This window comes from Python bivittatus, unplaced genomic scaffold (assembly GCF_059951505.1).
Source record: "Python bivittatus isolate LINGU-HERP-01145 unplaced genomic scaffold, Pbiv_v1 ctg000220_np1212, whole genome shotgun sequence".
Classification (NCBI taxonomy): Eukaryota; Metazoa; Chordata; class Lepidosauria; order Squamata; family Pythonidae; genus Python; species Python bivittatus.
In genome coordinates, this window is record NW_028277048.1 from 30,070,138 (window position 1) to 30,079,985 (window position 9,848).

At 43.0% G+C, this 9,848-nt stretch overlaps 1 long non-coding RNA gene across 1 annotated transcript in view; it reads right to left on the reverse strand.

The window, feature by feature from the left end:
- LOC112540416 (uncharacterized) overlaps window positions 1-3,754 on the reverse strand; it is a 39,491-nt gene extending 35,737 nt beyond the window's left edge. The window contains exon 1 of the long non-coding RNA XR_003084499.2: window positions 3,559-3,754. This is a non-coding gene — a long non-coding RNA (uncharacterized LOC112540416). The remainder of the gene's footprint in view (window positions 1-3,558) is intronic.
- Between the last annotated feature and the right edge of the window lie 6,094 nt (window positions 3,755-9,848).

A 9,848-nucleotide genomic window follows, 5' to 3' on the forward strand; every position in this document is an offset into this window, starting at 1 on the left:
TTTAAACAGTTAAAAATTGTAGTATCAATACAATGAAAACTGATGTCTTTTTGGAACTCCACTGCTTTTTCCATTATCCATCAGATGTTAGCTATATGATCTCAGGTGCCTCTGTCTCTTCTGAATTGCTGTACATCTCAGAGTTCTCGTTCCATATACTAAAGTCTGGATTACAAAATCTTGAACTTTACTTTACATGCTAGTAAGGTGTCTGCAACTATTTGATTTGAGCATTCTTTAGCACTGCCCTTTTTTGGTAGTGAAATATAAACTGATCTTTTCCAGTCCCTTGGACACTGCTGTGTTTGCCACACCTGTTTACAAATCACAAGTAGCACCTTAAGTGCATTACCTTGCTAAGGTTCTGCTGATATTTCATCAACTCCTGCAGCTTTGTTGTTAACAGTATTTTTTAGGGGCCACTGAAATGCCTGGCCCTAGTTCAGTTATCAAACCTTCAAAAGTATCACTGACTTTGGGATTGTTTCTGTACAGTTTTTCCATATATTTGTATTATCATCTCTTCTTTATATTTTCTTTCTCCAGTAGATTAGAGCCTTCTTTGTCTTTTATCATCTATGTTTGGGTAATTGTTAATTACTTACTCAGCTTGACTCAGGCTACATTGTGTGCACCAGAAGAGAAAGTTAACTCTAACTCTTCAACCCTCTACCCTACATAAGCTCAAAGGGAATGAAGTGCCCAAGCCTTCCCACACCCCATACTGATTGTGGCCCCAGTTGATTTTTAACCTCCTGGGAGCTGCAGAGGAAACTAAGATATTAGAAGAATCACTGCTGGACATCAAGTACCACCCAAAGTACTGGTAGAGTCAATCAACCAGGCAGAAAGGGCTGGGCTCTCATGTCCATTGGCCTAACTGACTATGCCTTCAGAGGTACACAAGCACCCGTCTCAAACTGATTCTAATCCTTGGGCATTTCGTTTTAGCACTTAAAGAATTTCCTGCTCTCATGGCTGATTTCCTGAATCAGATAAGCTGCTGATTCTGGAAATACTGGAGGGTTGAGGTTAGGGCTAGGATTAAGTTTGCCTATTTTTATCATCCTTGTGTTACATTATCATGATGCAGGAGAAGGAAGGGGAAGGAGATGGCCCAGATAGAACACCAAAAAAGGAAGAATGTTTTCAGGAACCTAACAAAAGTTTTATCACAATGCCACAAAGCCTTGGGAAACATGGATTCTTTTTCAAGGGAAGTGGAGGAAGAGGACCCAAATGACCAAAAGAGTCTGTTGAACAATACAATAAAACTGTTAAGTTCTTGAAGACATCCTTCCTGGTTTGCATGAAATCATCATGCAGTGATGTTGTATAACTGGTTTTCCTGCTGTCTATCAGTTGGATGAGCCTTCACCAACCTGGATCCCTCCATAAGTATCCATCCATCCATCCATCCATCCATCCATCCATCCATCCATCCATCCATCCATCCATCCATCTATCTATCTATCTATCTATCTATCTATCTATCTATCTATCTATCTATCTATCTATCTAATTTATATGCCAGCAATACCTGGAATAGCCATAATGGTTGGAGATTATGGGAACCACACTTTAGCAAATTGCAAGGGCATAGGATTGCAGAAAACTGATCTGGATGGTATGAGGTCTGTGTACAACTGTATACAACAGGAGAAATCCAAATGTGATTACCTAGCTTGTAATTCTATGTGCTGCGGAAATCCACAGTACATCTAATCGGTGGGGGGGGGGATTAGTTTATGGTTCAGTAAGTTGTAGGGACCCATACAGTTGGGTTACTTAAATAAATCATGGATTAGGGTGGACACAGCCAACTCCAATGTGCTGGACTGCCTGGAATACTTTTCAGATTTGTTCTACATTTCATTCCTAGTAGGGGCACAGAGGGGAACAGGGCAAGATTGTCAGGTGTGAAAGGTTTTGTGTGTGCATGCCTGCGTAGTGGAAGGGTGTCATTCCCCTTTTCTGCCATGGCATGCTCAGCTGTTGGTTATCGACCTCACTATGGCAGGCTGGATCTCGTTTATCAAGCTGCTGGCGTGAGGGCCCTTTGCCACCAGAGTCAGCTGCCTGCCCTGACACTCTTTAAATTGCTTTCTGCTGAGCCCAATTTGAACAGCGTGACGAGACTGCAAAACAGGCCAGGCTGACAGCTCAGGGACCTGCCTGCACCTTGGGAGCCCTTAATAAAGAGCAGCCTCCCCACGCAGCCGCCGGGCAGAGAGCCAGCCTGCCACGGGCCAGCCTTGGAAATGGGCTGGGAGAGGTGGGGCAGATAGCACGAATTACCCTAGGCACCCCAGGGGAGGACAGGCTCATTATCACCAATTAAGGCCAAATGCCTTAATTGATACTGTATTACACAGCATAAAGTAATGATGGGGACCTTGTGCACAGGACAGAACAGCAGTGGCATAAACGGAACCGGAAATGACTCGGTCATTCTTCTTAGACACGTGCATTTCAAAATGACTTGTACAATTTTATGTATTTGAGCTATATCCCTCTCCTCACCTTCCACAGGTATCAACAATTAAAAGATCCATTTAAAGAGCAAATGTCCCTATTTAAATTGATCCTGGGTAAGTTACAATCTCAAGGAGATATTAAAACAAAAACACTAAGATTCAAAACAACCATGAGAAACATAAAGACTTCCCCAGAGGTCCTAAAGATTTGGGTGAATAAGATCCATTCTTGCAGAACACTGCATCTGAAAAAGGAGATGCAGGAAGAGGTCCCCCACCCAAGTCAACATACTTCATTATATTTAAAAAGACTTCTGTGAGCAGAGCCAGGGAAGACTGAGAAAATCTGGTTGCTGTAAATGTGTTTGCCAAGTACTGTGTTTCCTTACATAGGCAATTGTACAGTGTGGCAGTTTTTTGTTTTTAACTTTGTAGTAGTAAAACACGATTTCCCATTTATCTTAGGGTGTGAACTCAGCCATTGCAACTTACTGAACCATGGTTTTTAAAAATCTGTGGCTTGGAGCAAGGAGTGAATAAGCGGAAATCGCTTTGTAATCCACCCCGTTTGGTAACTAGAAACTTGATCTAAGATGTTGGAGGGTCAGGTTCCAGTCCCCATTCACCACACTGAGTGACTGTGAACTCTGTCTCAGCCCATCCTACCTGGCAGATAATAAAATGAGGGGAGATCCTCGCGTAGGATGCCCTGAGCTCAGAGAAAAGGTGAAATCAAAATGTGCATTATTCCAAAGCAGCTAGTTTTTCACACCGGGGTGCCCATATGCATTTGGACTAGTGAGCCGGCACCTCCGCACTGCATCCCAGCGCCTAACTCTGCACGTGCGGCTACGGCACTCCCTCGACATGGATCGCTACCAGGGTGCATTTTCCCGCCCTGCGCACTGGCACGTTCACGCCGCCGCCGATGAGAGCCCGTTTCGGAGCAAGGGTGCCGCTCCGTGCGCTACTTTCTCATTTCGTTCAGCCTCCAGGCTTTTGACGATCGCATAAAACTCTGTTCACCCGCAACCAATAAACACTTGACAGTCCCCACCCTCCCGTCTGCCCCTCCGAATACCTCCGGGCTGGCACCTCCTCGCTTGGCTTCCTGCTCCGCGTCTACGTCCACACGCACACCCTGCCCGCCTCCCCCTCGTCGGCAGGGCAGGGGTGGGGGAGAGCTCGGCGAGCGAGGGGAGGGGAGGTTTGGCAGAGCGCTGTTCGCCGGGTTGATGGGGGACCCTCCAGGGGTTCAATTTCGTGATATACGAGCCGTCCGCGAAACGTGATCTCCACCCAGGCATGACGCTAACAGCTCCTGGCGACGGGCTCTATTATGCTAACAAATCTATTATCCTCCGCGCCGTTCCGTGCCACGCTCCGTAATCCCCAACAATCAAGTCAATTTTTGTTTCAATAAAGCCCTGCCGGGGCCGCTCCTTCCCTTGCTTACATTTACCGAGGAGACAGATGGATTTCCGACTGCCCCGGGGGACGCGCGTTCCCCTCCTACCCACTCACTTCAAAACAAATAGAGCTCACCCCCCCCCAAAAAAACAAAAACCTGGTCTGTTGTTGTTATTTTAATCCCGTGCTTGCCCCTCCCCCTTTCGTTTCTGGGTTTCTGTAGCCGTTCAAGGGCAATTTTCATCCAATTTAGGGCCCGGTGTAGAAGCGGTTGTTTTAATGCGAGCAGGCCCTGGATTAAACGGCGAGCAGGCCCAGCCGCCTGAAGCCCATCTGTATTCATTTGCACAATTCTCTTTCCAAACCTTCTCCAGCTACCCTGACATGCCAATTTGTCTCCTGGTCCCGTCACAACAGAATAATTGAGAGGAAAGAAGCACAGTTTAGCCCTCGCAACTGGAAAGTTCCGCCACCCCGCTTCTCCACCTAGCCCGCCGGGTAAACGGAGCCGCGAACGCGCAGGCCTCGGCCGCTCTAGAGGGCGCCCGCTTGCAGCGAAGAATTTGCGGGGCCGGGCACGGTTAGGGCATGAGGTCTTTCGCCCCTCCTTATCGGTGTGCGTGTGTGCCTCCGAGTCAGTTTGTGACTCCTGGAGACTGCTGGGACTAGCCCCTGCAGTTTTCCCTCCAATGTTTTCTGGAAGTGGTTTGCTTTCTAGGGCTGGGAGGGACTGGCCGAAGGTCACCCAGTGGCTTCGTGCTATGGCGGGACTAGAACTCGCGTTCTCCTGGTTTCTACCCCAGTGCCTTATAACCACTACACCAAACTAGCTCTCCACGCTGACACTGAAGATGTTACCTAGACGGGTAATGCAACATCTGCAAGAAAACAACCAAGCTCAGAGAACCCCAAGGACTCCGCGGCTCTCCTTCCTTATAAGACAGGCTTGAAATACAATTCCCAGCACCCCTTAGCATTGGCCATGCTAGATAGGACTGCAGGGGAAATGTAGCTTTAGACCATCTCAGGCAGACACAGATGCTCCCCATCCTTTTAAAGTTGAGGGAGCGGGCGAGAGGTGCAGCCAAGCAGAACATTTAAAAACTGCAGAAACCCTCAATTGCTATGGATGGAATGCCCTCAGAGGGGGAATTTGCATATCGGAGAGATGGGGGAAGAGCGGAAAGGCCTCATGGCTTGCACCCAGTTCACCAGCATACCTCCTCCCCCCACCTCCCTAATCTTCAGAACTGTTCTAAAACTGTTTATAAATAGATTTTGTTTAGTAAGCTGAAGAATGAATGCAAATGCATGTAGATGCATACATGCCACGTTAAAATGTTAAAAAGATGGAGCTCTTGCCAGGAAACAGGAAAGGAGGGGGAGCGTGAGAGCTGATGTGTACATGGATGCACACAAGCAGCAGTCAAATACTGTATGTCACTACCTCTGCCTTCTTCGCCCTAAAACGTGTCCATCTTGATCCTTCTAATCTTTTATTTAGTTTAATATTTTATTACACATCTATCCCATTTTTCCTCCAGGAGCTCAAGGCAGTTTCTATGGGGATTTCTCTGAACCCCACCACAATCCTGTCAGGTAGCTTGAGTTGCCAGTGAGTGATTGTCCTGAAACACTCTGTGGGTTTTTATGGCTGAGGGTAGACTTGACTTTGACCTAACTAGGTAGAAGTTATGTGAACGTCACTTAAGAATCATAGCTAGCTCAATGCTAGGATGCATTAGCTGAGCATGTTGGGGAACTCTTTACCAGCTATATGGGGGCACACACATCCTACATACGTGGTACTATTCTCTCTTAGGGTCATCAGCATTATGCAAAGCATAATAATAAGCATATTATAATGCATTATGCAAAGCACAATAATAAGCAGAATAATAAGCAAAAAAAAAGGTACAGTGTGAGAAGAAGAGAAGGAAATACAGCTAAATCTAGCTTCCACCAATATTCACTATACTTCTCTGACTTTGCAAACTATCCTACATCTGTAGACCATATATTGCTTGTTGTTCTTTGAACTTCTGACCTCTCTCTTTGAGGGTCTCAGCACCAGCTAGCCACAAATTTTGCTATCTTCCTATTCCTGTTGACTCATTCACTCTTCCTACACATTTGTTTTGCAAGTTGATCCTCATTTATTCTGTGATTAAGCCACCTCAATGTACTGATCACTCACATCCACATTAATTCTTGATTCCATGTTCTCTTGTTTTCCAGACTTCTTAAATTCTCCCTGCATTGAACTTACTTTTATGTTTCTCCTGACATATCCAAATCTCATGTCCATATAACAAAGTAAGCAGAAACACACTTCTTTACCTAACAGTTTGTGTTTCTTTCAACAAATATTCATGTCTTGCAACAGACAACATGCTCTCATTATCTTTCTACCAATATTTGCACTTCATAAATTTTTTTCCATTTCCTTACCTTTAGTAAGCATTCAAGGTACATAAATTCTAGTTTTTATGTATAACTTGCAATCATTTACTCCACTTTCCATTGTCAAGCATAATTAACATGGTTCCTTATGCTTCATGATGCATCATATAATCTAGCTGATATTCACTGCAGATCATTCAGGTTCTCAACTGACAACACGGCAGCATTTGCATACAACCATCACACTTCTAATATAACCCAAGGATTTCTTATAGATTTATCCATAAGTGCTTTAAACAACCAATCCTTGTCTCGCTCTCTGCTCACTGGTGACCTATTATCTAAGCATTCCATTTATTCTGACACATGCTTCATTTCCATCACACACTGCCCTTACTTCATTCAGCAACCAACCTTCAACTCCATATTTAATGCAAAAGAGTCCATAATTCATGTCTAATCATTTTATCATATGCTTTCTCTAAATCAGCAGATGTCCAACACACTTTCTTTCTCATCTACATACAATTCTCTTGCTGAACAGCAAAATCTGTCTACACACCCTTGCTTGGTTTAAAGCCATACTGCACTTCCCACACTTTGTTCACTGTCACTTCTTGTACTATTTCAGTTAGAATTCTGCCAAATGCTTTCTAAAATACATTTAGTAGCCTACTCTCCCTATAGCTTTTAGATTCACTCTTGCCCTATTTCTGTTTGTATAAGAGAACAATATCAGGCACAGATATAGTCTGCACACACCTGTTAGACAAGTTGCTCAGCCACAGCATAAGCAAAGCACATCCACATTTGAATATTCCTCAAATGAAAACACTTAAACCTGCAGCCTTATTTTGCAACATTCTCATCTTATATCTTCCTTTTCATAATTTTTTTTTGGATACTTATAGCATTTGTTGCAATTCTATAGGTTGAAATTACTATAATTTCCATATAAATCTCTAAACACTCCTTCCAGAATTCCCTTGTTTCAGTTTCATGCCAAATCATGTCATCGTGTTCATTTTTTTATTTTAATCATTTTGCTGCTAACTCCTTGCTTAGTCCTCTTCACCACTTCCAAAACACTTTATTTCTATCAATGTTGCCCTGCATTTTCTCTTCCTCTTTTAATCTTAACCATTCCTTTCTCTCTGACAACATCCTTTGCAACTATCTTTCTCTCTATACATACATTATACAATATATTTGTTGACTTCATTTTTTTTGCACTGATCATTTTCTTCTATGCATTGTTTTCCTCAGCCACAGCAGGAAAACAGGCATCCTTGTTCATACGTCTCATACATTCTATCTTCCCTCTGTTTTCTTTACTTCTTTCCTTTTCAGCCAAGTCCATTTTTTCCCAAAATCCACTCTTGATACAACCAGAATGGTCTGACCCATATTCAGAACCTTTCAACACCTTTTATCCTTCATTATTCTCTCAATCGTACATCATGAACAATCAAATCTAATCATGCTTTCAGAATTATATTAGTTTCTTTGCCATATGTACATATAAATAGACATGCTTAAACCAGATATCTTAAACAAACAGACCTTTTTTCTACACAGATGCTCACTAAATCAGCCTCTATTCTCATTCATTCTTGGGTCTCTAAATGGCCCAATCAGGCTTGTTCTACTCTCTTGTCTTATTGCCACCCATCCATTCATGTCAGCTAACCAAATTCTTTTTTCTCTGCATTATATCCATTTGAAATACTGTGCAATTTTTCCCAAGATTCATCTCTGGTTCTTCCATCCTCATCATTCACTGGAGGGTAACATGCAACTATCACCATCCTATAGATTCTTACTTTTATACACACTCCAGCAATATAGATGGCATCTATTCATATCTTCTGGCATGCTCAATTCATAATTCATAATTTAAACATACTTCATTTCCTTGTCTGTATTCATCACCTCCACTCCACAAAATCAGACATCATTCAGATCTATTACATCCTTCCATTTTTCTCTTACTTTTACAGACATATAACATGCCTATTTCTCTCTTTTTAAAATTTCATTCATTAATTCATGCTCTTTATCAATTACCGATTATTCCTCTTACACTCCATGTCGCATCCATATTACCCATGTTATTACAGGTCCCGTTGATATTGACCCTCTCTGCTCAACATGGCTTTGGTCAACCGAGGCATTCACATAATGCTTCTAGTAAGACAGAGAAGGTGTAGACTAGTTTTGACCTGCACTTGTATTTGCGCCACATGCAGCATTCACTGCCAATGGCAAGGCAGTACTGCGGATCTTTGGCATTCCAGGACCAGTACACCACAAGTACAGCTAAAGGCCCATTTTACGCCAAGCACGCTCACTCTATGCTATGCAAGATAGAGTCTCTAATCTAGAAACTACCTTACAGACCAAGGTACTGTTGCCCACAATCAAGAAACAGAACAAGGGTTAAATTGCATTGCCCGGCTTCAACTTCACAAAAAACACAGCTCAACCTCTTCCTTGATTCCTTGCCTTTTAATAGTCTAGATTAGATTCACAATCAACACATAGAGCTGCATTTATGTAACATATTACTTATGGTGCTTTGAAAGCTGGGTGCCTTTGGGATAAAGAGACACCCCAGGATGCATTTATCTGCTTCGAATCTTCAGCCACAAAAAACTATCAGTGTAATTGGTATGTTTATTATTTGTACATATTTATCCTCATATTATTCCCCATAGCAACATCTATTCATTTTATGCTCCCACCATCATACCTGTGATTGGACTGAAAGAGAGGAATCCAAAGTTATCCACTGAGATTCATGATTAAGAGAAGATTTGAATCTGGACTTCTCGAGTCCCAATCTAACACCTTAGTTACTACATTGCCCATGTTTAAACATTGCAAGTGCTGTAAGAAATGCCATTGCAGAATTAGGAGACATGGGATATTGTACTGTAGTGGCTTAACATGAGCCAATCTTCTGCACCTTTTGAAGCTGTTCCTTTTCTTAAACATTTAACACTTTGAGAGCATAATTTTCCCTCTCCAGAAGAATATGCATTTTCCCAGATTCCTTTCCTATAAACAAGAGAAGGTTAAAAACAATATGACAGCACACACGCCCCCAGCAAAGCTATCTCCCCGCCCCCCTGCCCCCCCCCGTTTTATAAGATACAAATGGAATTTCCCTTGATTGTTAGGATTAACAGATTAACTCAAGGAATTTGCATCAATCTTCAAAAGCCTGGATACAGTCAACCTAGTTCTTGGATGAGTCCCTTCCACCAAATCATTTTCTATTACTGGGGCAAGCAAAATTCCAGGATTGCCTCTTCCCAGGAAAACAAGAAAGAGCAGGGGAAGCAGGATGGGAAATACAGCAGCGGATCTCCGCTCATTGCCTTGCGGTGTTTAAAATCAGGCAGAAATGCCAGCAGTAGACAGGATTAGCAGCACAGAGGGATCTCCTGTGGCTGCCTTCAGGTCAAGTGGCTCAGACAGAGAGAAAGCAGGAGCTTTAGGGAAGGCTGGTAGTGTCTTGAGGCTTGCTATAGGTATCGTTTGATTCCTGGAAAC